This window comes from Schistocerca cancellata, chromosome 3 (assembly GCF_023864275.1).
Source record: "Schistocerca cancellata isolate TAMUIC-IGC-003103 chromosome 3, iqSchCanc2.1, whole genome shotgun sequence".
Classification (NCBI taxonomy): Eukaryota; Metazoa; Arthropoda; class Insecta; order Orthoptera; family Acrididae; genus Schistocerca; species Schistocerca cancellata.
The window spans coordinates 511,763,143-511,787,740 of record NC_064628.1 but is presented as its reverse complement, the minus strand read 5'-3'; positions in this window follow the sequence as shown (position 1 = coordinate 511,787,740).

Below are 24,598 nucleotides of genomic sequence, written 5' to 3'. Positions count from 1 at the left end.
TGGCACCGTCTCCCTCGCAGTAGATAATCTCTTTTCCTTCCAATTAATATCCTTCATGGAAAATGCATTTCTCTATAAAAGACAAAGATCTGTTTAAAGTCTACATTGACGTGCAAAATAATTCTTTCAAATTCTGTTAGACTGTATCAGAGAATAATTATGCCCATTAATGAAAACACACATAAAACTGGTTTAATTGAAAGGTATGGATACTAACAAATTTCATGTTTAAAATTTTTTCTTTTCATAATTTTGTTAAACACTGTTCACATTGAAGTCAAAAGGAATGGTCATTGTTGAAAATTCATTGCAAAATGCAATATGCCAAGATGGTGGAAATCCAAACTTGGCAACAGTTGAACAACACGCCAACTTGTGAACTGGCCAATGGCTACCAAAACAACCAGGTTGGTGTCCCATTATTAAAAAATGATGACACTGGTAATATAACTAGTTATGATGCCACTTTTTTGATGCTCGATGAGACAGTTTCTCAGGGCTCATCGGGAAACATTTTCTCAAATAGTGAAACTGAAGTGGGTGACAGCAAAAATTCTTTCGATTATTTGCTCATGATGTTGCGAACGCAAACACGTGAAACAGTTCACAAAAGCAATGCAAATACTAGTGAGACACAGACTTTGACACAGCTCATGCGACTAATAACACAACGGTTTACACACCAAAAACCGTCGTTTAACGATTTCAAGAGTAGTGTTAGTCAACAGTTCAGTGAGGTGAGCAAAACTATACCCACTGAATTATCTGACGAATTATCTGGTAAGTTCACAGAGCTCGGTAAACAACTAAAGCAAGAAATAACTGCCGACATGTCCTGCAATATAAATACATTAATGGAAAAGGTAACATGTGTAGACTATAAACAGGAATAACTTGCATGTGAGTTACAAAACCTTAGTGAAGCATATTCTCAAATTTAGGAGACGCTATTCCAAGTGGAAGCATTGGTAAAAAATATGACGAATGCAGTCGGCGAACTGCAAGATGTATGCAAAAACCTAACTTCAGAAATACACAAGTTGAGTCTAAGAGTAGATCAGTTAAGTTTATTCAGAATTTGTCAAAAAACACAGAGATAAGTTATGTGCAGATGTAAAGGAAATAACTGAAAAAGCTGAAGCTGGGATGCTGGGTAAGGACATACAGCACCCTTGCTGAAGAGGTAGTGTCAGAATGCAGAATTTATATAGATACTGTAGAAGAAGCTCTAAAAGAGAAGGAAAGTCAGCTTATAGCTAAAATAGACTCGGGTTTAAAGGAAGCAGGGGAAAGGTTATGACGCAGTGTTGCTAAAAAGCTACTGACATTACAAAATAACATATGACAGGAAACAAACCTATGCTCTTAGAGTAGTTAGATACCTTCACTGGTTACCCACAATACGGGGATAGCCTGTCGAAGGAAAATACCAAAGGCTGCACAATGCAACAACACTTGCCAGCAGTTGCAATTGTTGGGCAAGCGCAGTTACCATGCGTTACCACATGAGTCAAAATAAACACACATGTCCCTGACTGTGCCGCATGTTTGTCAACATTACTTGCAATGAGAGATTACTTAGGCATTGACTATTCCCGATATTTATTTCTGAAGGGAAGAACACACCCTGTGGTCTTTATCAGAACATTTTGAAATGTTTTACCTCTTATCTGGACCGAAGCCCAGAAAATTAGATTTGTTGTTGGATACATAGGGTGAGGTTCTGCTATGGGCTACGGACATGGCGGAATGTTACCACTATTATGAAGTTTGAGAGAGCATTTCTGGATAAGTATTGGTCTGAGGCCATACAAGAGAGGCTCAGATGTGGAGTATTCAACCCAGCTCTGTTCAACAGCAAGTAGGGAAGCCTAAGGGGCTATTTTGAAAAATATTTGAATAAAAACAGATACTGGACAAACCCGGTAAATAAAGTAGACGCGCTGAAAATTTTAAAGAGCCATCTTCCTGCTCACATTAGGGAAAAACTCATTACCATCCTGGAACATGACACCAAATACTTTCTATCTGTACTGGACTCAATAGATTTCATATATGAAAAGAGACCAGTACAACTGAGGCCTGTTAGTAAGCTGATAGCGACACAGAGATTTATGGAGCAACAAGTAAACAACAGATTCATAGTACAACACAGATGGCAACCTTACCCCACACAGACCTATCATAATGGTAATGGTAATCACAATAGCAATGGAGAAAGCTGTAAATACAAAGGTGGATATGAAAGAAATGGCAAAAAATTTAGGAAACACAATTACAATGGGCGAGTAGCATATGGCCAGCCTGTACAATGTGTACAGACACAAGCTACCAGCAGTAATCAGCTGATCGATTGGCAAATGCAAAACCATAACAGACAAATGATTAACCCACAGACAGCAGAATTTGGCCAGCAAAGTAACTTACATATGCCGAATAACACACAGAAGCAAAGAAAATTTCAGTCGAGAGCCTCTCAGGACAATAATTGGCATAACCAAACACTAAAGGTCAACATAGTGGAAGTTACACCTAACCTAGAGACTGATGCCACCATGACACAGGAAAACTTAAACCGGTCACATTACACCCCTGTTCTGTGACCTTGGAGGGGAGTGGGGGAACGAACTTGATCAAGACTTGCTTTATCAGGTACAATCATGGTAATGATATGAGAGATGATCTGTATAAAGGTAATGAGAGAGAGCAAGGTACAAGCTACCATTAAAGCCAAAATATTTGACCTTGATATACCCACTGTGCTTGACACAGAGGCTACGACTAATTTGGTGTCACAGGGATTCTTTCAAGAACTGAAGAAACATGAACGTATACCTACACTGCCAGTGCGAAGTTGCAAGGGACAAACTACCACCGGCCAGAAATCGAAAGGAGTCAAGATACAAGCCTTAATTCCCATGCTATTAGGACAGTTTTCTGTATGATGTAATTTTTTGATAGTAGAGAAATTAATAATTGATTGTTTAATCAGTATGGATTCATTTAGGACATACCAAGTACAAATTTATATAGGAAAAGGCCAATGTCATTTCACTGAAAATAACCAATTATTTATAATAGACCTGATCCGGGGAAGTACTAATAGATGTAAAACTGAAGTTATTCACGACCTTGAAGTTCAATTGGTAAATCCCATAGATATGTTTGTCAACACATACAGTAATGAACAGTTGTCAGCAGAAGGAATAAACATAAGCATAAAGGTAAGTGAATCAAAAAGTGCTTGTCTAAGGAACAGCAAGCGGAACTTAGCCTACTGATACTTGCTTACGTAAAGGTATTTGAAAAAATACCAGGTATTATTAAGGATTTCGTATACAAAATGGAAGTGTATCCGCATGAAACTTTTTGTTCTACCTCATACTCTATACCATGGACAAAGAGGGAAGCAGTAAGAAAAGAGATTAACAGGATGCTTGAATGGAACATAATACAACCATCATTTTCCCCTTATTGTAGTCCCATCTTGCCTGTGAGTAAGCCAGATGGCAAGGTGCACATGGCCCTCAACGCATGTAACATTAATAAGATTATTGTACCAGTCCAAACACGTCCAGATAATTTAGAGGAATAGCTTATGAAATTCCACAATGTTAAATTTTTTACTATAATCGATCTCCAGTCTTCATACTGTCAAATAAAACTACATGAAGAAAGTCGGAAGTATACTGCTTTTATATGTGGGGGCAGGAGATTCGAATTTCAAGTACCGGTATTACCATTTGAATTGAATGCAAGTGCAGGTGTATTTATCTGTGCACTTGACACAGAGCTAGGGGCGAAACTTTTTAGTAAGGTAACAGTATACCTGGGTAGAATATTTAAGATTAATTGAACAAGTATTGAGCCATTTTTCTGAATATGGAGGAACAGAAAATCTTAAGAAATCTAATTTCGGACAAGAAAAGGAAAATTTTTAGGACACATACTCTCTTCAGAAGGCATTCTGCCAGATCCTAAAAAACTTGATGCTATTAGGAACTGTCCTATTCTGCAAAACAGGAAACAAAGGCATACTTAGGCCTAGTGTCATTTTTCAGGAAAATGAAGAGTGAAGAGTGATGCTTTACTCAATCTTCTCTGGAAAAACAGACCTTGGGTATGGGACAAGCAATGTCGGACAGATTTCGAAAACATTAAGTGAGCCTTATTAAATGCTTGTATTTTATTTCAACCAGACATGAAAGAAGATTTTTGTTTATGCAGTGATGCATCTTCTCATGGTCTGGGTGCAGGCCTTTTCATATGGTAGAAGAAGAACAAAATCTCATCCCTAAAGTAATTAGCTTCACCAGTCGCACCTTATCCGAAGCTGAACGCTCATCTTCAGCCATGGAGTTAGAGGGTTTGGCTGTAATTTGGTCCTTTAAAAAGTTTGAATATTTCCTTTGGGGTAAACACACAAAAGTGTACCATGACCATTAGTCCCTGTCATTTTATTTAACTTGTAAGTTGCTCCACCGACGAATAGCCAGATGGTGTATGTATCTTCAAGAATTCGACTTTCAAATAGTATACATAAAAGGAAATCAAAACATAATAGCTGATGCTCTTTCCCAGTTACCACAAGGCTTAGAGGAATTCGATGATCTTTTAGAGCAGGAAGGTGAAATGTGAGCTATGTTGATGGAGGACAAAACACTCCGACCATACTATGTCCACATGTGTAAATAAATATATGGAGCAATTACAGCAGGAAAACTCACACTGGAGTATGGTAAGAGCAAAACTGACACATAATGGCGATGAAAAATTGAAGAGGTTTTTTAATATTCACAAAGATGTTCTGTTCCATAGGAACCCTCCTGAACCAGAACAATGATGCATGTGTTTGCCAGAGAAATATGTAGATGATTTTGTCTTATACACACACAATACTTGGGGCCACTGCAAAAGGCACTGATAAAATAGCTAAATATTGTTATTTCCCTAATCTTAGACAAAGAGTACTATAGGTGGTAAGAAAGTGTATTGTTTGCCAGAAAGCAAAACATTCTAACATCTGCAAACAGATAGAGCTACATCCCATTATGGCTAAGAAACCTCTAGAAAAGGTATCGTTAGATGTGGCTGGACCCTATCCCAAAGGGAAAGGGGGAGTAAAATATATAGTAGGCCTGTGTGATATTTTCACTAAATACGTAAAACTGTATGCTATACAGAAAGTTACAGCCTGTTCAATTATAAGACAAATTGAAGAGGATTATTTTGCAAGAGTATGAAAACCAGAAGTCATGTTAACAGATAATGCCTCATATTTTGTGGGATGCAAATGGAAAGAGTTTGTAGATTACAACTGAATCAATAACATTTTAGTATCTAAATTTCACCCCGAAGTATTCCCCATAGAAAGGGTGTTTATGGAATTCAACAGGTTTGTGAGGACGTATATATCTCATAAACATACCACGTGGATTGAATGTGTCACTCCTTTCTTGCCAGTTGTTAACAACTTTCCCCATACATCAACTGGATTTACACCAAGTGAGCTAATGTTCAATTGCAAAAAGGCAAACAAATGGGAAAAACATTTACCCAAGATACCATACCAGAATTATCATCGTGTGATAAAATATGGCAAGCACTAGGTTAGTGAAGTTAACCACTGGATAAGTTTTGCTAGTGGCAGGAATAATTACAGAATTAGTGACGACAAGATTGTTTGTTAGAAGGAGGCGAAATGGAGAAGTCACAAATTATATAGAAAAATATGACAATTCCAAATTTGTATAAAAATTTTGTACTACTGCTACCACCACCACCACCACCACTATTACTACTAATTTTCAGGCTCATGCTTGAGAAAGTAACGTATATGAATGAGATGTGACACTATTTTGTAATGTAAAACTTTTTGCTTGTACTAAACCTAAGAGGTATTTGATGTTGGTACTTTGTGAATTATACTCTGTCATGTTATCTAAGTAAATGAGGTAGATAAAAATGATCATTTGTGCCAAAACAGTCTAGCTTATTTGGCAATTGCTGCAATATTAGAAAGACATATTTCATTTCACCTAGCAGACAGTCACAAAACAGACGTAATCAAATCAAGAAACCACACCTGTTTTGGGTACTATTCATATTAACAGCTTTTTCTTCAGTGTTGGACAATGACATATTGATTTTTCATGCACCAAATCTTTTAATGAACTCTGATGAGGAAATAGATTCTTTTGCAGAAAGGAAAGCACATCATGTAAAGCTGTAGCAAGATTAGAGAGAAGAAAATTCTGGGGCCCAAGGAGTGAAGAAATATGTACTGTCTTGCTTGTCTCTTGTCTTTACTGCTTTTATGTTTCCTATATTTGATTTTATGTCACACAAAAGAGAAAGTTATTAGCTAATAGGCAATAAAGAGTGCTAATTTTCTGAAGAGTTCTTATTCTCCCTGTCAGAAATAACCTCTCCCAGGATTTATTTTTTTTTTTTTTATTTTTTTTTTTTTTTAGGTGTAGCATTGCACTTCGACACTCTTGAGACCAAATAACATGTCTCACATTTCCTCGAACATATATGTTTTGTATACCAAACTCTTCTGAAAAGTGTGTGCTACAACATGAACATAATTTTGAAAAATAGTTCTCTCTCTCTCTCTTTTTTTTTTATGTCCTGTCTCAAACACTCAAGTGTGTGTGGGGGGAAGGGGTCGCCACTGACAAGTTTTTGTCCCGATTTCAGAAATATCATAGATATGGGGCTGAGAGCTGTTACTGTACGTTTTCTTTGGGCTTGGAAGGTACTGTATTTTTGTTTGAACCACAATTTATGGAACTGTCAGAGTTATTCCCTGTTTCTTCTAACCTTTACACAATTTCTAACGAAATGTGTACATCATTAAAATGAATTTCCAAGAAATTAACAAATAAATAACACATGTGTAGGTCTTCAGGAGTAGGTGGTTTTGATTGCATTCTATGTTCTTCATATTTTACCTTTGCAAGGTTTAAAACATTATTGGATTCCACATTGGTGTGAAACAATGGAACCTGCATGGAGGTAGATGCTATTAGCAAGTATATACAAAGAAACACACACAAAATTATTTCATTTTCATCTTCATTATTAACGCTTAGTGATATCACAAAGGGAACTGCTAGTTGTTATGGATAATAAACGGGTTGTGAATTCTAGTGAACAGTAACAGTGAACAACTGTAGAGACAAACTATCAATGAAAACTAAAATTCGCTTTACAAATTACAATTGCATCATGCCATGTTACATGTTTATCAATGGGTTAGCAACCAAGGATATGTGCCTGCTGTGTTGTGCATGTGCAGCTCCAACTATGGTAGGGATGAACAATTTTCCAGCCACCTGGTGAGCTATGAATTTAGTGGCAGCTAAAATTTTGACACTGTGTTTCTTTTTCTGTATTCTTCCTCTATGAAAAATTTCAGGGCTGGTTCCAACATTTCAGATTGAACCATTTCCTTGAGAGAAGTGTCAAATTTTTACACACACATGTACAGACAGACAGATGGACAACAAAGTGATCCTGTAAGGTTCGTGTTTTGTACTGACTGAGATACAGGCGTCTTAAAAATGAAAAAGAATTATGTATCTGTAATTTACAATGTTGTGCTGTAGCATTGACGTACATTTGAGATTTGGTAGAGTTCACATACAATGTTCTTAAAAGCTAAGTATATATGCATCTGTATCTGTGGCAACAATAAATTGTGTTGCACTGACAAAGGTTTTCTCCTACCCAATGCTGGTAGTTTCTATAAAAAATGAAATAATTTTTAACATGATATGAAAATTCAGTTTAAGTATTTCTGTACAGTAACAGCTTTCAGCCCTAGATCTATGATATTTCTGAAACCAGGACAAAAACTTGATAGTCCCCCCTTCCTCCCCCTCCACCCCCCCCCCCTCCTGCCCCCACCCCTGAGGAAATGTAAGACATGTTATTCGGTCTTATGAGTGCCAAAGTGCAGTGGCACACCACTTCGCACAGCATTATCGCATCACGTGTCACTATATTTTGCTCTGTGGAATTCAAATGTGTGTATTTTGTCATGGAAGCCATCAACCTATATTCAGGTCAGTGGAAATTAATATGTCATGTGGTGCTCTCTTGCTCCCAGTCAGCTAGTTTGACATCCTACCCCCCCCCCCCCCCCCCCCCCCCACCCCTTAAAAAAATTAATCCTGGGAGGGGTTACTTCTGACTGGGAGAGTAAGAACTCTTCAGAAAGTTTGCACTCTTTATTGCCTATTGGATAATATATTTCTCTTTTGTGTGACATAAAATCAAATATAGGAAACATAAAAGCAGTAAACACATGAGACAATCAAGCACTTAAACAAGGCACCAATATTGTAAAGGAACCTGAAATGGTTGCAGAAATCTTCAACAGACACTTTTTGTCAGCAGCAGAGAAGACAGGCTGTAAAGGTTCTGTGGATGAGTCATTGGCTCTTCTACAGAAAGCTATCAGTAATAGACCCCCAGAGGTATCCCTATCTCATGTTACAGTAAAAGAGATTGGAAGAATTATTACCTCATTAAAAAATAAAAAGTCTGTAGGTGTGGACAGTATTTCCTGTAAAATATTGAAATGTTGGTATCAGTATATAAGTCCAGTCTTATGCAACATATTCAATGCTTCGCTGCAAGAAGGAATTGTCCCTGACAGGCTAAAACTAGCTGTAGTGATACCACTCTTTAACAAAAGGTGAGAAAGACAATGTTACAAATTATCACCCAATCTCCCTTTTAACAATCTTTTCAAAAATTCGTGAAAAACTGATGCACAGGTTGACTGTCAATCATCTCAGCTTCCACAATATCCTAAACAAAAGTCAGTTTGGTTTTCATGCAGGTCTTTGTACAGAACAAGTAATATTCTCTTTCACCAATCAAGTTCTGGAAGCCACGAACAAAAAGATGTCTCCTGTAGGTATTTTTTGTGACCTCTCTAAAGTCTTTGATTGTGTGAACCATCTTAATTCTTTTGAAAAAAAAAAAAAAAAACAGAACATTAGGGTTTGGGTGGTACCGTTGGTTCGTGGCTCCAGTCATCCCTAAAGGACCAAAAGCAGACTGTAATGCTGAATGGCACATCCGGAGAGCATGCCTCATCTGAGTGAAGCACAGTAAGTTGTGGTGTGCCACAAGGCTCATTTTTGGGTCCACTGCTGTTTCTCATCTTCATTAATGATCTCCCACTTTGTTCTGATACAAAGAGTAAATTTATTCTTTTTGCAGATGACACTAAAATTCTGATTGATGATTTTACAGACAACAATCTTGAACAAACTACAAACGAAGTTTTCAATGATATAGTAAATTGGTTTTCTCCAATTGGTCTCTCTCTCAATACAGATAAAACCCTTTATATGAGATTCCATACTCCCAAAGAAATCTGGAAGAAGTTAACATAAAGTGTAGAGATCGAGCAATACAAAAAGTTGAGGTTACAAAATTCCTGGGTGCTTATATAGACAGCAAATGTAATTGGTTGACACACATTCTTCATCTTTACAAAACACTTAGCTCAGCAATATTTGCACTACAGGTTATTGCTTCAATGGCTGACATAGATACCATTAAGGCTTCTTACTTCGGCTATTTTCATTGATGAATGTCATATGCTATTATATTCAGGGGCAACCAACCTCTCGCAAAGAAAACTTTCACTTCACAAAAAAAAAGCCATCAGAATAATGAGTGGTGTCCATCACATACACTCTTGTAGATGCTTGTTTCAAAAGATGGGGATCCTTACCACCGCCTCACAGTGTATCTTTCCTTTGTTGACCTTTGTCTGTAATAACCCTTCTATCTACAAAGATAACAGCAAATTTCATGACTATAATACAAGGACCAAAAACAGTCTGCACATTGAACTGAAAAGTCTCACTATAGTTCAAAAAGGAGCTTACTACTCCAGTATTAAGCTGCTTAATGCTCTCCCACCACACATCAAACGCCTTAACAATAGATTGACAGCATTCAAACGAACTCTCAAGGAGTACCTGATAAAGAAATCTTTTTATAAAATTGATGAATATGTGAAAGAAAATGTATATAATCACTAAACTTACAAGTGTTGTATAAATAGTGTAATTAATTTTGTTTTGAATAGGCATATGAAAATTGTTTATTGGTATTTCTGTATTTCCCTTGCAATAGTGAACTTATCTAGATTCCTGTATATATTACTCATCCTTAACATATGCTACCAAGACTTTCTGTTAGTTGAATGTGCTGTTGTTTAGTTGGTATCTTATTTACATTTTATCTTTTTGTTGCATTTATGTAAAATATATTTCAGATGTGTACAATCAGACACATGCTATGTCATATATATATTACTTATCCTTAATATGTGAAAAACAATTTTCTGTTTATTGATTGTGCTGTTGTCTATTGATTTTATTTACATTGTATCTTTATTGTATGTATTTATACAAGGTATGCTTGAACTATGTACAATTTGACACGTTCCATATCCTTGTGATTCACTCGCTTCCAGGATCTATGGAACATGAAATAAATAAATAAATAAACATAGTACATATTTCTTCAATCCTTCTCTCTAACTTGCTACAGCTTTACATGGTGTGCTTTCCTTTCTGCGAAAGAATCTATTTCCTCACCAAAATTCATTAAATGTTTTGCTATATGAAAACTCAAAATGTCATGGTCTAATACTGAAAAAGCTGTTAATATGAATATTACACAAAACAGGTGTGGAGGGAAGTATGTCTTTCTAATATTGTACAATTGCCAAATAAGCTAGACTGTTTTGGCACAAATGATCATTTTTATCTACCTCATTTACTTAAATAAAATGACAGAGTATAATTCACAAAGTACCAACATCAAATACGTCTTAGGTTTAGTACAAGCAAAAAGTTTTACATTAGGAAATAGTGTCACATCTCATTCATATGTGTCACTTTCTCAAGCATGAGACTGAAAAGTAGTAGTAGTAGTAGTAGTAGTGGTGGTGGTGCTGGTAGTAGTAGTAGTAGTAGTAGTAGTAGTAGTAGTATGAAATTTATATATAAATTTGGAATTGTCATATTTTTCTATATAATTTGTGTGATTTCTCCATTTCATCTCCGTCTAACAAACAATCTTGTCAGCTCTAATTCTGTAACTATTCCTGCTGCTATCAAAACTTATCCAGTGGTTAACTTTACTGACCTGCCAGAATCACTAGTTTATTTATCCCATGTTTATTACATGTTAGTACAATGCATTTTCTGTGCTATTTTGAGACTAGAATTAAGCAGCTGCTAACCAGGAACTGTACAACTGGCCCTTAGTAATGTAGCGATCTGGAAAAAATTTTCTGACACAATTTCATTTCCTTGGATACACCAAGAAGATAAAATGTAAACTTTCTTAGCTGTTACTCCTTTTACTCATTTATTTCCATTCTGGTAGGCTGTACCTACATATTTCACTGGTAATTATAACAATGTTTGTCATTTGCACACCCAACCAACCACATAAACTAACAGCAATTGGCGCTCACGCATTTGGCTTTATTCAGCTCAGCTTGTACAGCCCCGTCCCATTTTTATTTCTAGATGCGACAGGGATTCCCCTGGCAGACACCATGTACACTATGCACAGTTTACAAACCAACATATGATTTGTTCAGAAATAAACTCAGAATGTCTTCAAAAATGTTCAAATACCAATAGGGATAAATTTGAAAATCATATAACCAATCTACAGACCAACATGCACTGGATTCTAGACGCTTTGTGAAAATGTTCTTTTTTTATTTTATTTTATTTTTTTCTTCAAGAAAATGAGTTTGGTGCCTCTTCAAATTGTCGTCTGGGGGTGGAAACCCTGTTTTGGCCCCCGCCCCCCTAGATCTACGCCTGACAGCTTTCAGTGACAAATGAAAGGAAAGGCGAGAGAAAGCACTTGAAAGTAAAGCAGTGTGCAAGGCCAGTTTCATTTCATAAAATCTGAATGTAAATTATATGAATGGAAGAAAAATTTACACACAGTATGAAATATGCACCAAAATGAAACTCACAACATTGTGAAAGAAAAACAACTCAGAAATTTAGAACTGCTCATGATAGTCAGTTTACCATCAGTGATGGAGATCTACGAGACTGGGTTCTCTGGTTACACAGACTCAGGAAAGTATACGGAAAAGGGAGTCACAAAATTATGAAGTTTATTTAAAGTAAATGTGTAGATATGTCATTAAAAGGCAAAACTGTAGAGAAATCCATAGTTGGTGTGAAGTCGAAGCTTCTTGTTATCCCTTAAAATGCTGCATATAAAGACAATCAGTCTGGTTTTGTGTGAGATCCAAATGCACACTGCAGAAGACTGAGTTACTTGTGCAGTTGACGAATGCTATGACACATCCATATACAACAATGACAGTGACAAGTATCAGTGGATTAATGTTTCTGCAACTGTATACCTGTCTTTATGACACTCAAGGCAAATTAGGACCAAAAATTAAAAAAAAAAGGATTGTTTGGTTGCAAAAATCTAGTAATTTTGTAGCAAAATCTAGAAAAATTGGAAAGAATAATTTTCAATATTGCAGCCAAAACATCTTCTTACCATTTACAAAAATTAATCAATTGCTGTTATTGGATTCTTGGCTGGGACATGACACCTCTGTCTTTAGGAGGATGACTAAAAGACCGTTAATATAATTTGGATTCCATTCAGAACTAATAGTGTGATTCAGTCTCTTGGTAAAGAAATGTTTCCACAATGTAAGGATTTTTAGAAAATTATCAGATACATATAATTTCCAATAGTATTTTTACACATCAGTCATTTGTACATTGTCAGTTTGCACCACTATGTTTAATGAATTTAATGAAGTATGTCTGGTACACAGTACTATATGCAGAATGGCCGTGACCATTTCTTACTTCATCCCAGTTCTGTCTAAATAAAACTCATAATTACAGTGAAGTGACTGAATCCATTAATTTTTATTTTATGAGGCATGCCAGATATAAGGAAAATGTTTGTTTTCATCATCCGATAGACATTTTGCATTTTTGTGATGACTGTAGGAAACAAACAAGCAACTGTTACATTGTTAGTAAAATGTACATTACTGAAAAATGATCACAAGGACTGTGCTACAGCAATTGTTATAAAATATTTCTGGTCAAAAATTAAAGTTCTGATTCGTGGAAGTCTTCTGTAATATAGCATCATACACTGTCTTGGTTTTCTAGTCACTTGTGTAACAATTGGACCTGCAACAGTTTATATGTGGATATAAAATGCAAATTTTTCAAAAAATTAATGATTTGAGCGTTTTTGGTATGGTTTAAGTGCTCAAAATTCATGTGCAAGCACTTCGGACTTAGCGATGTGTGGCGCTTCATTCTCATGTCACGGCTTCATCTGCTTACTTGCTGACTTGCGTGCTAGGTAAGAAGGGCTGTACAAACCACTGTTATAAGCAGTTCTTTGTATGGCAAAAATGAGTAACTTCAAACATTTTTTTTTTAAGTACTTGCAGTGCACCTTAGCAGCTAAAATTCTGGCACTGCACTTATTTTAGGATATTCTTCCTGTGAGAAAAATTTCACCGTAGGTTTTGACATATCAGATTGGGCCACTCCCTCGTGAGTTGATGAAGTCAAAAGATATGGCCATCTATGTCACATATTTTGATACTTGCAAGCTTACTCATCAAAACCTATACTGAAAACGATTAAGTTTGTACAGTCCTACTTTCACTTGTCTGTTTTTTTCTTTTTTTTTTTTTTTACTGCAATGAATTTTTATCATTCCCAATAGTTAATGGTCTTAACATGAAACAGACATTTATTAAATACATTGTTATATGTTATTGTATCACACAAATAAAATCATTTAAATTCACATAAACTCTTTAACATACATTACATTACTATTGTGTCTTCTCACATGTATTTGCTTATTGGGAAGTACAACAGTGTGAAAGCTTCCAGTACCTTTTCACAGTACAATAGTAGCACCTGGATTCCAACCAGACTGAAGTAGTGTTGGTGACACAGTGCTACTTATAGTTAAATTACCTCCTGGCACCGTTTATGGTCATTGATGCTCATACATTTGTCAGTGGGCATATGTAAAGCATACTGCTCTGATAAGCTTTGAAGCAAATGCACTAGAATCCACCAAGTTCAAGCCAATATTTTTCTGTTGCTACGTAGAGGACTCTTGGTGGTGTCGTCACATGGAACAGAAGAACTTGAAGAGCCTCTGGAACATGTAAGCTCTATCCGCACTAATATAAAATTCATTTTGGAACCTGAAAAAGAGAGCCAGCTGTCATTTCTTGATGTGTTAAGATGAAAATGGAATGATCCCTGGATAAAAGTGTGTCCAGAAAACCCACACATTCTGACCTATGCCTCCACATCTCAAGTCACATCATCTGCACCAAGAAATTCCATGCTAAAAGCACTGTTCCAGGTATCCCACACACTGACAGACAAGGTAGCCTACCTGATGAGTTATAACATCTACAAATATTGGTCCAAAGGAATGGACATTCTGATGGACAAACTGAATGGACTGTGCAGTCATAGTCAACAACAAATGAGGAAGACAATGATACTGAGAAAGAAAGAGACAAGTGAAGACTCATTTATATCCCTTTTTTGCCCCAATCTTCAAAAAGATCAGCAGATTTCAAAGGAAACATGGCACCCTTTGTGATTTGTTCTCATCAACAAAGACAAAAAGTCTTATTTGCAATGTTAAAGACAATCTAGGCCTCTGAAAGCTGGGTGTCAACAGCAGTCGATATGAATGTAGCACGACTTATGTGGGGCAAACTCTTAGCACATTCAAGGAGGAGTGCAAGAAACATCAGCAATATACCCAATGAAAACAATCGAGCAAATCATCTGTTGCCAAGCACAGCAATTAATATAATCATGCAGTGAAATATAGGACCAGTATCATAATTCAAATGCCATATTTCTGTAATAGCATAATTAAGGAGTTGATCAAACTACAGATGTTGAAAAACCTAATAAAACCAGGATGGAGGTTTAATGATAGCAAGGATGTAATCCAATACTCAATTTATAAACATCTCTCTGGTTCTATTATCCATGTGAGCTGCAAAATATTGAGAGTATGTGTGTTTTGTGGAGTAACAGGCAGGAGACTGGTTTGATGCAGCTCTCCATGCTACTCTATCCTGTGCAAGCTTCTTCATCTCCCAGTACCTACTGCAACCTACATCCTTCTAAATCTGCTTAGTGTATTCATTTGTTGGTCTCCCTCTATGATTTTTACCCTCCACACTGCCCTCCAATGCTAAATTTGTGATCCCTTGATGCCTCAGAACATGCCCTACCAACCGGTCCCTTCTTCTTGTCAAGTTGTGCCACAAACTCCTCTTCTCCCCTATTCTGTTCAATACCTCCTCATTAGTTACGTGATCTACTCATGTAATGTTCAGCATTCAAAAATGAGAATGAGCAAAACCAATAATGTGCAACCTGAGTTTCTCCCAGCATACAAAATTTTCAAATAACTTAATGGAATGCAACTGGTTGACATCATTAAAAATTGCTTATATTTCAATAGATGACTACCTGGTCATTTTCAAGGCAAAGCTGCAGCATTTAAGCACTGTGCAAGGGAACCTCAGTTTGCGGAGCAATTCTTGAAAGATACACACTCTCTCTCTCTTTCTCTCTCTGTAAACACTAGCAGCACCATACAGTTGAAATGACCAATGCAAGAAGTCATAAATGGTGAAAATTACTAAACAATGGGTGATGTAACATTAACTCTGTACTTCTGTTTCTTGACATGAGGAAGAGTATCATTACATGCTGGATTTAAGCAAAAACCTCCACCTCTATTTACAAGGTTACTTGCTAATTTAACCTCAACTGCTTCCTTAATTACACTATCCCAATTGCTGGATGTACATGCCAGAATCCCCATGTTGTTACATTTCATAGGATGACCAGTGCCAAGATGATGTTCTGCAATAGCCAGTTTGCTCAGCTGTTGTAAGCATGTGTGATGCTTATGTTCAGTACACTGGTCCTCCATGGGCCTGATAATCTGACAAATATATGACTTACCACAACTTAAAATATGCAATAGACATCTGCCTTATGCAAACCAAGATCATCCTTAATGAAACCTAGAAGGACCCTAATCTTAGATAGACATCAGAAAATGTATTTGGCATCATATTTCTGTAAAATATGACCAATGACTCCCTTCTAAGACAGAAAGCCTATAGACATGGATGTCAACTCAGTGTTATCAACACTCAACTAGTGCATGGTTGGTCGATAGTGCAATGCACACCTTATATGTCTTTCACCATATCCATTCTGATGGAAGGTGATGTCAAGATGGGGTAACTCAGCTGACAAAATCTTAGGGTCTGAAATGATGTGGGTGCTGTGAACCAAAGTATGAAGTACTCTTCCCACTGAGCCAGAGGGTGACAACTATCAGCCTGCTGATACAAATCATTGTGAGTAGACTTTCCATCAACAGCATTTACCAACATACTGTCAACCTCCCTCCTCACCAACACATCATTGAAGGATGGCAGCCATCCTTTTCCATCCCCCTCATGAAATGAATTTTTGCAAAGTGATTTAGAAAAGATTGCTGTATGGTGTGGCAGGTGGCAGTTGATGCTAAATAATGAAAAGTGTGAGGTGATCCACATGAGATCCAAAAGAAATCCGTTGGAATTTGATTACTCGATAAATAGTACAATTCTCAAGCCTGTCAATTCAACTAAGTACCTGGGTGTAAAAATTAGGAACAATGTCAGTTGGAAAGACCACATAGATAATATTGTGGGGAAGGTGAGCCAAAGGTTGCGTTTTATTGGCAGGACACTTAGAAGATGCAACAAGTCCACTAAACAGACAGCTTACACTACACTCGTTCGTCCTCTGTTAGAATATTGTTGCGTGGAGTGGGATCCTTACCAGATGGGATTGATGGAGGACATCGAAAGGGTGCAAAAAAGGGCAGCTCATTTTGTATTATCACGTAATAGGGGAGAGAGTGTGGCAGATATGATACGTGAGTTGGGATGGAAGTCATTAAAGCAAAGACGTTTTTTGTTGCGGCGAGATCTATTTATGAAATTTCAGCCACCAACTTTCTCTTCCAAATGCGAAAATATTTTGTTGAGCCCAACCTACATAGGTAGGAATGATCATCAAAATAAAATAAGAGAAATCACAGCTCGAACAGAAAGGTTTAGGTGTTCGTTTTTCCCACGCGCTGTTCGGGAGTGGAATGGTAGGGAGATAGTATGATTGTGGTTCGATGAACCCTCTGCCAAGCACTTAAATGTGAATTGCAGAGTAATCATGTAGATGTAGATGTAGAATTGAATTCAGGTGTTCTAAAAGGTCGTTCAAATTCTCAGAGCCATGAGGACAATCAACAAAAATTTCATCTACATAACTGAAAAAAAAATGCAGGTTTCAAAGCTGCTGACTGCAAGGCAAGTTCCTCAAATTTGTCAAAAAATAGAGGGACAGAGATAATGCTGCCTAACTTATTTAGCAGTTTGCACTATCAAAAAGTTTTGTTCTGGCCTTGGGCATCTTTAGTTGTGTGTGTGTGTGTGTGTGTGTGTGTGTGTTTATCTTTCAGAACTGCTTTGCAAACCAAGGTTTTAAATTCACTTGCACAGCACTTACTTGCTGCAGTTTTGCCATGAAAATGTCAGGGTTGCACCTATTGAAATATCAACATTTGTTGACATTGTCAGCTGGCTGGATTCCTGTAAATTATTTGGTCAAAGACCATAGTTTGGCTGGAGTCCACGCAGCAAGTATGTATAATAAACATGGCTTGTAGCACCTGAAGATGATGACTGTTAGTCAATACTTCATGCAGAAAAACTGACTCAACAATTTGGGTGAACACCCAAAAGCTGTGTGATCAGCACAGCAGAATGCTATGCAGGAGTCTGGGTTAGATTCCTGGGCAGGTTGGAGATGTTTCTTCTCCTCTCAGGGACTGGTTGTTATGTTGTCTTCATCCTCATTGACAAGCAAGTCACATCAGCTAAGTGCAAGTGGCATCAACTAAAAAGACTTGCACCGGGCAACTAGTCTTCCATGACAGGAAGTCCTAGCCGCACTTATCATCAGTCTTGCTGAGGGAACATGAGTGGCCAGGAAGTTGTGATTTTGTACAAACCTGACATTTCTAAACTGAGCAAAGTTGGGATTTTTTTTTTCAAAAACTGACAGCTCTTAAACTGGAATTAATACATAGAGGTCTGATATTTAGATATCTATCGTACAATTACTGATTTGTAATTTTCAACTTTCAAAGTTTTACAACAGGGGTATCACAACATAAACAAAGTAATTCAGTTTATCTTAATGATATTTCTGCTCAATTTTCTGCCTCCCTAATACATTCTTTCCACTGTAGATTTGCATCAAGAAAACTCTTAAAGAATTGTTGAACAATGTTGCATTAGAACATTGTATCCTGTGAATGAAAACTTCTAAAATGTTAACACAATCAGTGATGTGATTTTGTCAGTATGTTGTAATTAGTCTCTGAATTGTTGTGTAAGACATCACTTTTGGTAAAGCGATGTGTTAACCATTGTCCATGTAAATCTATGAATTATTATCATCATAGTGAAAGTATTTGTTGTTAGATAATTAGTTTAGAATTATAAACTGTTTGGAAGTTTGTTATTGTTTGTTCATGTACTCCGGCCCAGTAGATAGCGTATGTCTTCAGGGCAGTTTTGTTACATGTTGCAGTACCTGCTGGTCTGGCATTTATTGTGTGCTATTATGTCCTAGCTCAGAGAAGTGGGGAGCGCCATCAAGAAAACATGCATGCTAGACTATGGTGCTGCTTGTCAGTGGGGGATGGGGAGAGGGGTCGGGAGGGGAGGAGAGAGGAGGGAAGGGAAGGGGTGGAGAGGGAAGGGGTTGGAAAGGGTTGGGAGGGAAGGGGAGGGGGAAGTCTAATTCTATAGATCACTGTACAGAATTGTCATCTGTGAACATCACACAAAATTAATGTCAGTTCAATGTATGCTAACAAAATGTATAAGAAGTGTTACTTTATATACAATATTGTAACTGAAGACACAGTACATTTGTAACTGTATTGAGAAGAGGAACTTTCTATTATTCAGCTTGAAATTTAAGCTTTGATAACAGTTTGTGAATGCAAGCACAAAACAGCTGAAATGTTGAAGAAGTCCACATCAATAATAACTAAACGTTTTGTCTGGGTAATATTTCAAGAGGTAGCATTTCAGAGTTTGAGAGCAACAACTTTCAAAATCTGAACATATACACACTAATATAGAGACTGGAGTCATGTCAGAGTACACTTTGGTCTGGTTAATAAACTAATATTCAGCTGCATGATGTGCTGGTAAATGGAAACATGAGCTGTACTTTAAGAGTGGAGTTCATTCTTAACAAAAAAGAATTATGTAAGTTACTAGCTACCAAAATAAAAACCACAATCTTCACTAGAGCTCTGATATAGAGGTGGAAGTTTGATTACAGTGTCAATATTGGTGATTAACTGAAGCAAATGGCAGTATGCACTAAAAGGCTGGAAAAGCCTACACATACTGTTTCTGTTTTAGTGTTTTTTTTTTTTTCCAGTACAGGTTTAGCTCCAGCCTTCCTTTTTTTGTAGCAACATCATCATCTTGTAAATGCTTTATCACCTACTGTTGAGAAAGAAATAAAGTCTATAATAATGTTCATATAATATTATTCATAGAACAAAGATGTTTTATGGAAATAATCGTGTAAATATATACTGCAGCTAACACTAAGTTGAAACAGAGTTTTTGGATACAAAATTTTGTTTCTGATAAGATTATATTGAAAACCATATATCACAACTACATAAATTGCCCTTGAAAAAACATTAATCAATCAGTTAACAAGCACATATTTCATACTTCATGAAGGAAATTTCATGCAAGTAATGCACATTGGAATAGTAGGTATAAAAAGGTTGTGTTAATAGGTTTTGTAGAAACAATAATGGTATCAAATTATTTGCATGATAAACAGTGGACCTTTTTAGGATGTCAGAGAGTTTTGTCACTGCAAGTGTTTTTAATAAACTATGCAAATGGCAATTTTTGGGGAAATATTGTTTATTTGTGTGTTTCTGGACAAATTGTGATACTCTGATATGATTTGTAACATTAGTGTCACATTTTATCAATATCACAAAAATTCAGCTTACAAGCTGGATAAAATGACTCATCTTGAGAAACTTTTGATTTGTGCAAATGGAAAGTCATAACTATTTAAGTTAATTGTTCAGACATAAAATCAGTATTTTATAATACAGTACCATATGACATAAATTAAATAAGGAATTAAAATCCATGGAGAAGAAATAAAAACTTTGAGGTTTGACGATGACATTGTAATTGTGTCAGAGACAGCAAAGGACCTGGAAGAGCATTTGAACAGAATGGACAATGTCTTTATAGGAGGGTACAAGATGAACATCAACAAAAACAAAACGTGGATAATCGAATGTTAAATAAGGTGATGTTGCAGGAATAAGATTAGGAAATGAGACACTTAAAGTAGTAGATGAGTTTTGCTATTTAGGGAGCAAAATAACTGATGATGATTGAAGTAGACTGGATGTGGCAAGGAAAGTGTTTCTGAAGAAGAGAAATTTGTTAACTTCCAGTGTAGATTTAAGTGTCAGGAAGTCTTTCCTGAAAGTGTTTGTATGGAGTGTAGCCCTGTATGGAAGTGAAACATGGACGATAAATAGTTTAGACAAGAAGAGAATAGAAGCTTTTGAAATGTGGTTCTACAGAAGAATGCTGAAGATTAGATGGGTAGATCATGTAACTAAAGGTACTGAATAGAATTGAGGAGAAGAGGAATTTGTTGCACAGCTAGACTAGAAGAAGAGATCAGTTGGTAGGACATGTTCTAAGGAATCAAGGGATCACCAATTTAGTATTGGAGGGCAGTGTGGAGGGTTAAAATCATAGAGGGAGACCAAGAGATGAATACAGCAAGCAGATTCAGAAGGATGTAGGTTGCAGTAGGTACTTGTTGATGAAAAAGCTTGCACAGGATAGAGTAGCATGGAGAGCTGCATCAAACCAGTCTTTGGACTGAAGACCACAACAACAACAACAACACAGCCGGCCAGAGTGCCCGTGCGGTTCTAGGCGCTACAGTCTGGAACCGAGCGACCGCTACGGTCGCAGGTTCGAATCCTGCCTTGGGCATGGATGTGTGTGATGTCCTTAGGTTAGTTAGGTTTAATTAGTTCTAAGTTCTAGGCAACTGATGACCTCAGAAGTTATGTCGCATAGTGCTCAGAGCCATTTTGAACCAACAACAACAACAACAACCACAACAACAACATGACATAGGTGAAACTGATAGAAGTTATGTTAGTTTTCAGTTCAACTGTACAGTAGCATTATGTATTATGATAAAAGTGACAAAATTAATGAGGAATAATAATAACAGTGTATTCCTCAGTACAACCATTCTGGTTTATGCAGAGAAAATTTCTAGTACCAGAAATGAGTTTCTACTGAATTTTAAAAACCTTCCTCCAGAACAGAAGCTGTAACAAGATGCAATAAAGCTTGCTTCTTCTCCAAAATTGAAGATGATTAAAAAAATATTTATTTTGATATTTCAAACAATTTTGACAAAGTGAATTATTTGAGTCTTTTCTCCTCTTTCTCTTCATCCTCGAGCTATGATGTTTTGGATACATACATGCAGCTATAAAACTACTATTACTGTTGTGGCTACAACTAGAAAATTTTATACACTCCTAATGCATGTTTGTTTACCATGGAAAACATGAAATGTTGTGTCATTGTTGGCTAGATCACTGAAGATCTGCTTCATGTTACAGAAAAATTCATCAACAATAAAACTAAAAACTGATATTGTTAGTTATCTTTTCCTTACTTAAAAATATGAAGTATACAATGTTATTTAGGTTTTCAAAAACTTGTGCTAGAAATTCATGTGCATGTTGCTGGAAACGTTTAGAATGTATATTCAATTTGAGAATGTTTTCATGAATGAGAAGGTCTAATAATCACATCTGTTTTTTTTTCTTAGTTGAAAGGACTGGATACACTGTAGCTAACATTGCCAGAGAATAGGTCCCCATGACTAAGCTCACATATTGCCTTTCACAGGTCATCAGTAATATATCACATTTGAAGCTGAAGTACTTGTTTCTTGAGTTGCTTCTTCAAATGTAGTGGCACTGACATATTGCCTGTTGGCTTTTGTCATTGAATCTTCCACCACCAACAATAGAGACACGAACCTTCAGCGAGGTCTGTCACTCCTATTGATATAGTGTCAGAACAATCTTTAAACAAATGTCAGAGACAGAATCCAACAATCGGTATGTTAGTAAGTGGTCATAAAAGCCTCAACGATTTTGCACAATGGTTCTTCTACCCAAAGGCACCCATGTACAGTGGCAGGGAGGGGGAGGGGGGGGGGGGAACTGACCCACCCAGCTCTCAGGGGTAGGTAAAATATAGTACAGTCAGGTGTTATGTTTTCAAGAAAAAGATTTAAAAATCAGTATTACACAGGTTTTTAACAAGGTTGGAACTGGAACTTTTTCATGACTGCTTACAAGTCACCATTCATTTTCCAAAATCTTAAAAATACTCAATTTCCCCAAGTCTAGCCCTCCCCTCCCTCCTCACTCCTTACAAGCTATCTTATGGGTGCCTTTGCTTCTGCTTACAGAAACTAGGAGCACATTATAGATTCCAAAACATCATTTCTAAGGCAGAACACAAGCAATGAACAAGGAGAGAAATTATAAAAGTGGAGCTCTCCTCAGTCATTTTATTAACAATGTATCCACCGAGCTGCATGTACATGATTATACATCAGCAGCTCAAGAAAGAAGTTGATAGAATGACCAAGAAGAGCTTATATTTGTATCCGTCAACTAGATCAGTTATGTATAGAACATGACTTAGCTTAATGCAAAAAAATTCTGAACATAGGCCTTGAACTAATTGGAATCTGGCAAAGAATGTCATCATCATCATCATCATCATCATCAACAACAACAACATCTACATCTACATTTGTACTCTGCAAACCACTGTGATGTCCATGACAGATGGTATGTCCCATTATACCAGTTATCAAGGTTTCCTCCTATTCCATTCACATATGGAGTGTGGGAAGAGTGACTGCTTCAGCGCTTATGTGCATGCAGTAATTATTCTAATCTTATCCTCATGATCCCTATCATTCATTTCATTTCCGTGTCCAGTCAGCATCTCCAAAAAATAGCAGCTGCGATAACTTTATCATTTCCTTCATAAACATCATGCATTGTGTGTGGGTTGTCCAGGAGGGGTCATACAAGTAGGTGGCTTGGATCTTCTTCAGCCTTGCAGTCGCAAGAGGTGTCTGTGCTTGCTGGAAGGATTCCCCATTGCTAGAGACAGTTTTCCCTCTACTTCTTTGAAGGTTGACCCCTGAACAGCTACTGCTGTGTCATCAGTGTAGATGAAGAGCCTAGTACTTGTTGGTATTGGTTGATCATTTGGTAGATATTGTACAGTGCTGGATCAAGCACACTGCCTTGGGGGAGACCATTCTATTGCATTCACCATCTACTCCTCTTATCCTGTAATGAAACTTGGCATCTTCTGTTCCAAAGGAAGGTGCTAATAAGGGATGTTAGTTGGTAGTCCTTAGTAAGGTCATACACTTTCTTTAACAGTTTCCTATGATTCACAGTGTCGTATGCAGCAGTCAGATCAACAAAAGTGACTCCAGTAATCTCACCACTCTCAAAACCATCCTCGATGTTTTGGGTTAGATTCAAGATCTGAGTGCAGCATGATTTGCCAGCACGAAATCCTGCTTCTTGTGGGATAAACTTCTCTTTTAGGGTAATGTGTATAAAAGAGAGACAGGTCAAAATTTTTTTGGATTGTTTGGTTCCTTCTCAGGCTTAAGTATTGCAATGACTTGAGACTTCTGCCACATTTTGAGGATGTGTAGTTTGGTGACACATGTGTTCATTAGGCTTAGTAGCCACTCCATAATTTTACAGCCAAAGTTCTTTATCTGTTCAACTCTAAGGTCATCAACATCTGCAGCCTTGTGCATCTTCAAACTGAGGATGGCAGCTTCAAGTTCTGCCTTGGAGAAAGGATACCTAAGAAAATAATGCTCTGTTTCTGGGTCACATTGAAGAGCTTCTTTGGGCATCCTTCCTTTTATTTTGCCATTCTGCGGGAGCTGGGTTGCCACTTTATCAAGAGTCACACTCATAAAATTGTCTTGTGATTTTACAGGGTTGCCACTCAGGTTTTTAAGCAGTTTCCAGGCTTGTCTACTGTTCTGTGTCATGCCGAGGTTCTTACCAGATTACTCCACTTGACCTTGTGAGTTGTTGAAATGGCTTGCAGCAATATTTCACTAGCTTGAATTGTTTCTTCTGCAACTGGATCCTCTTCACAGAGAGTCTGGTATCTTTCTAACAACAGTTTGTCATCACTGGACATGCCTGGAACATAATGAGTTCTGCATCCTCTCAGAACAGT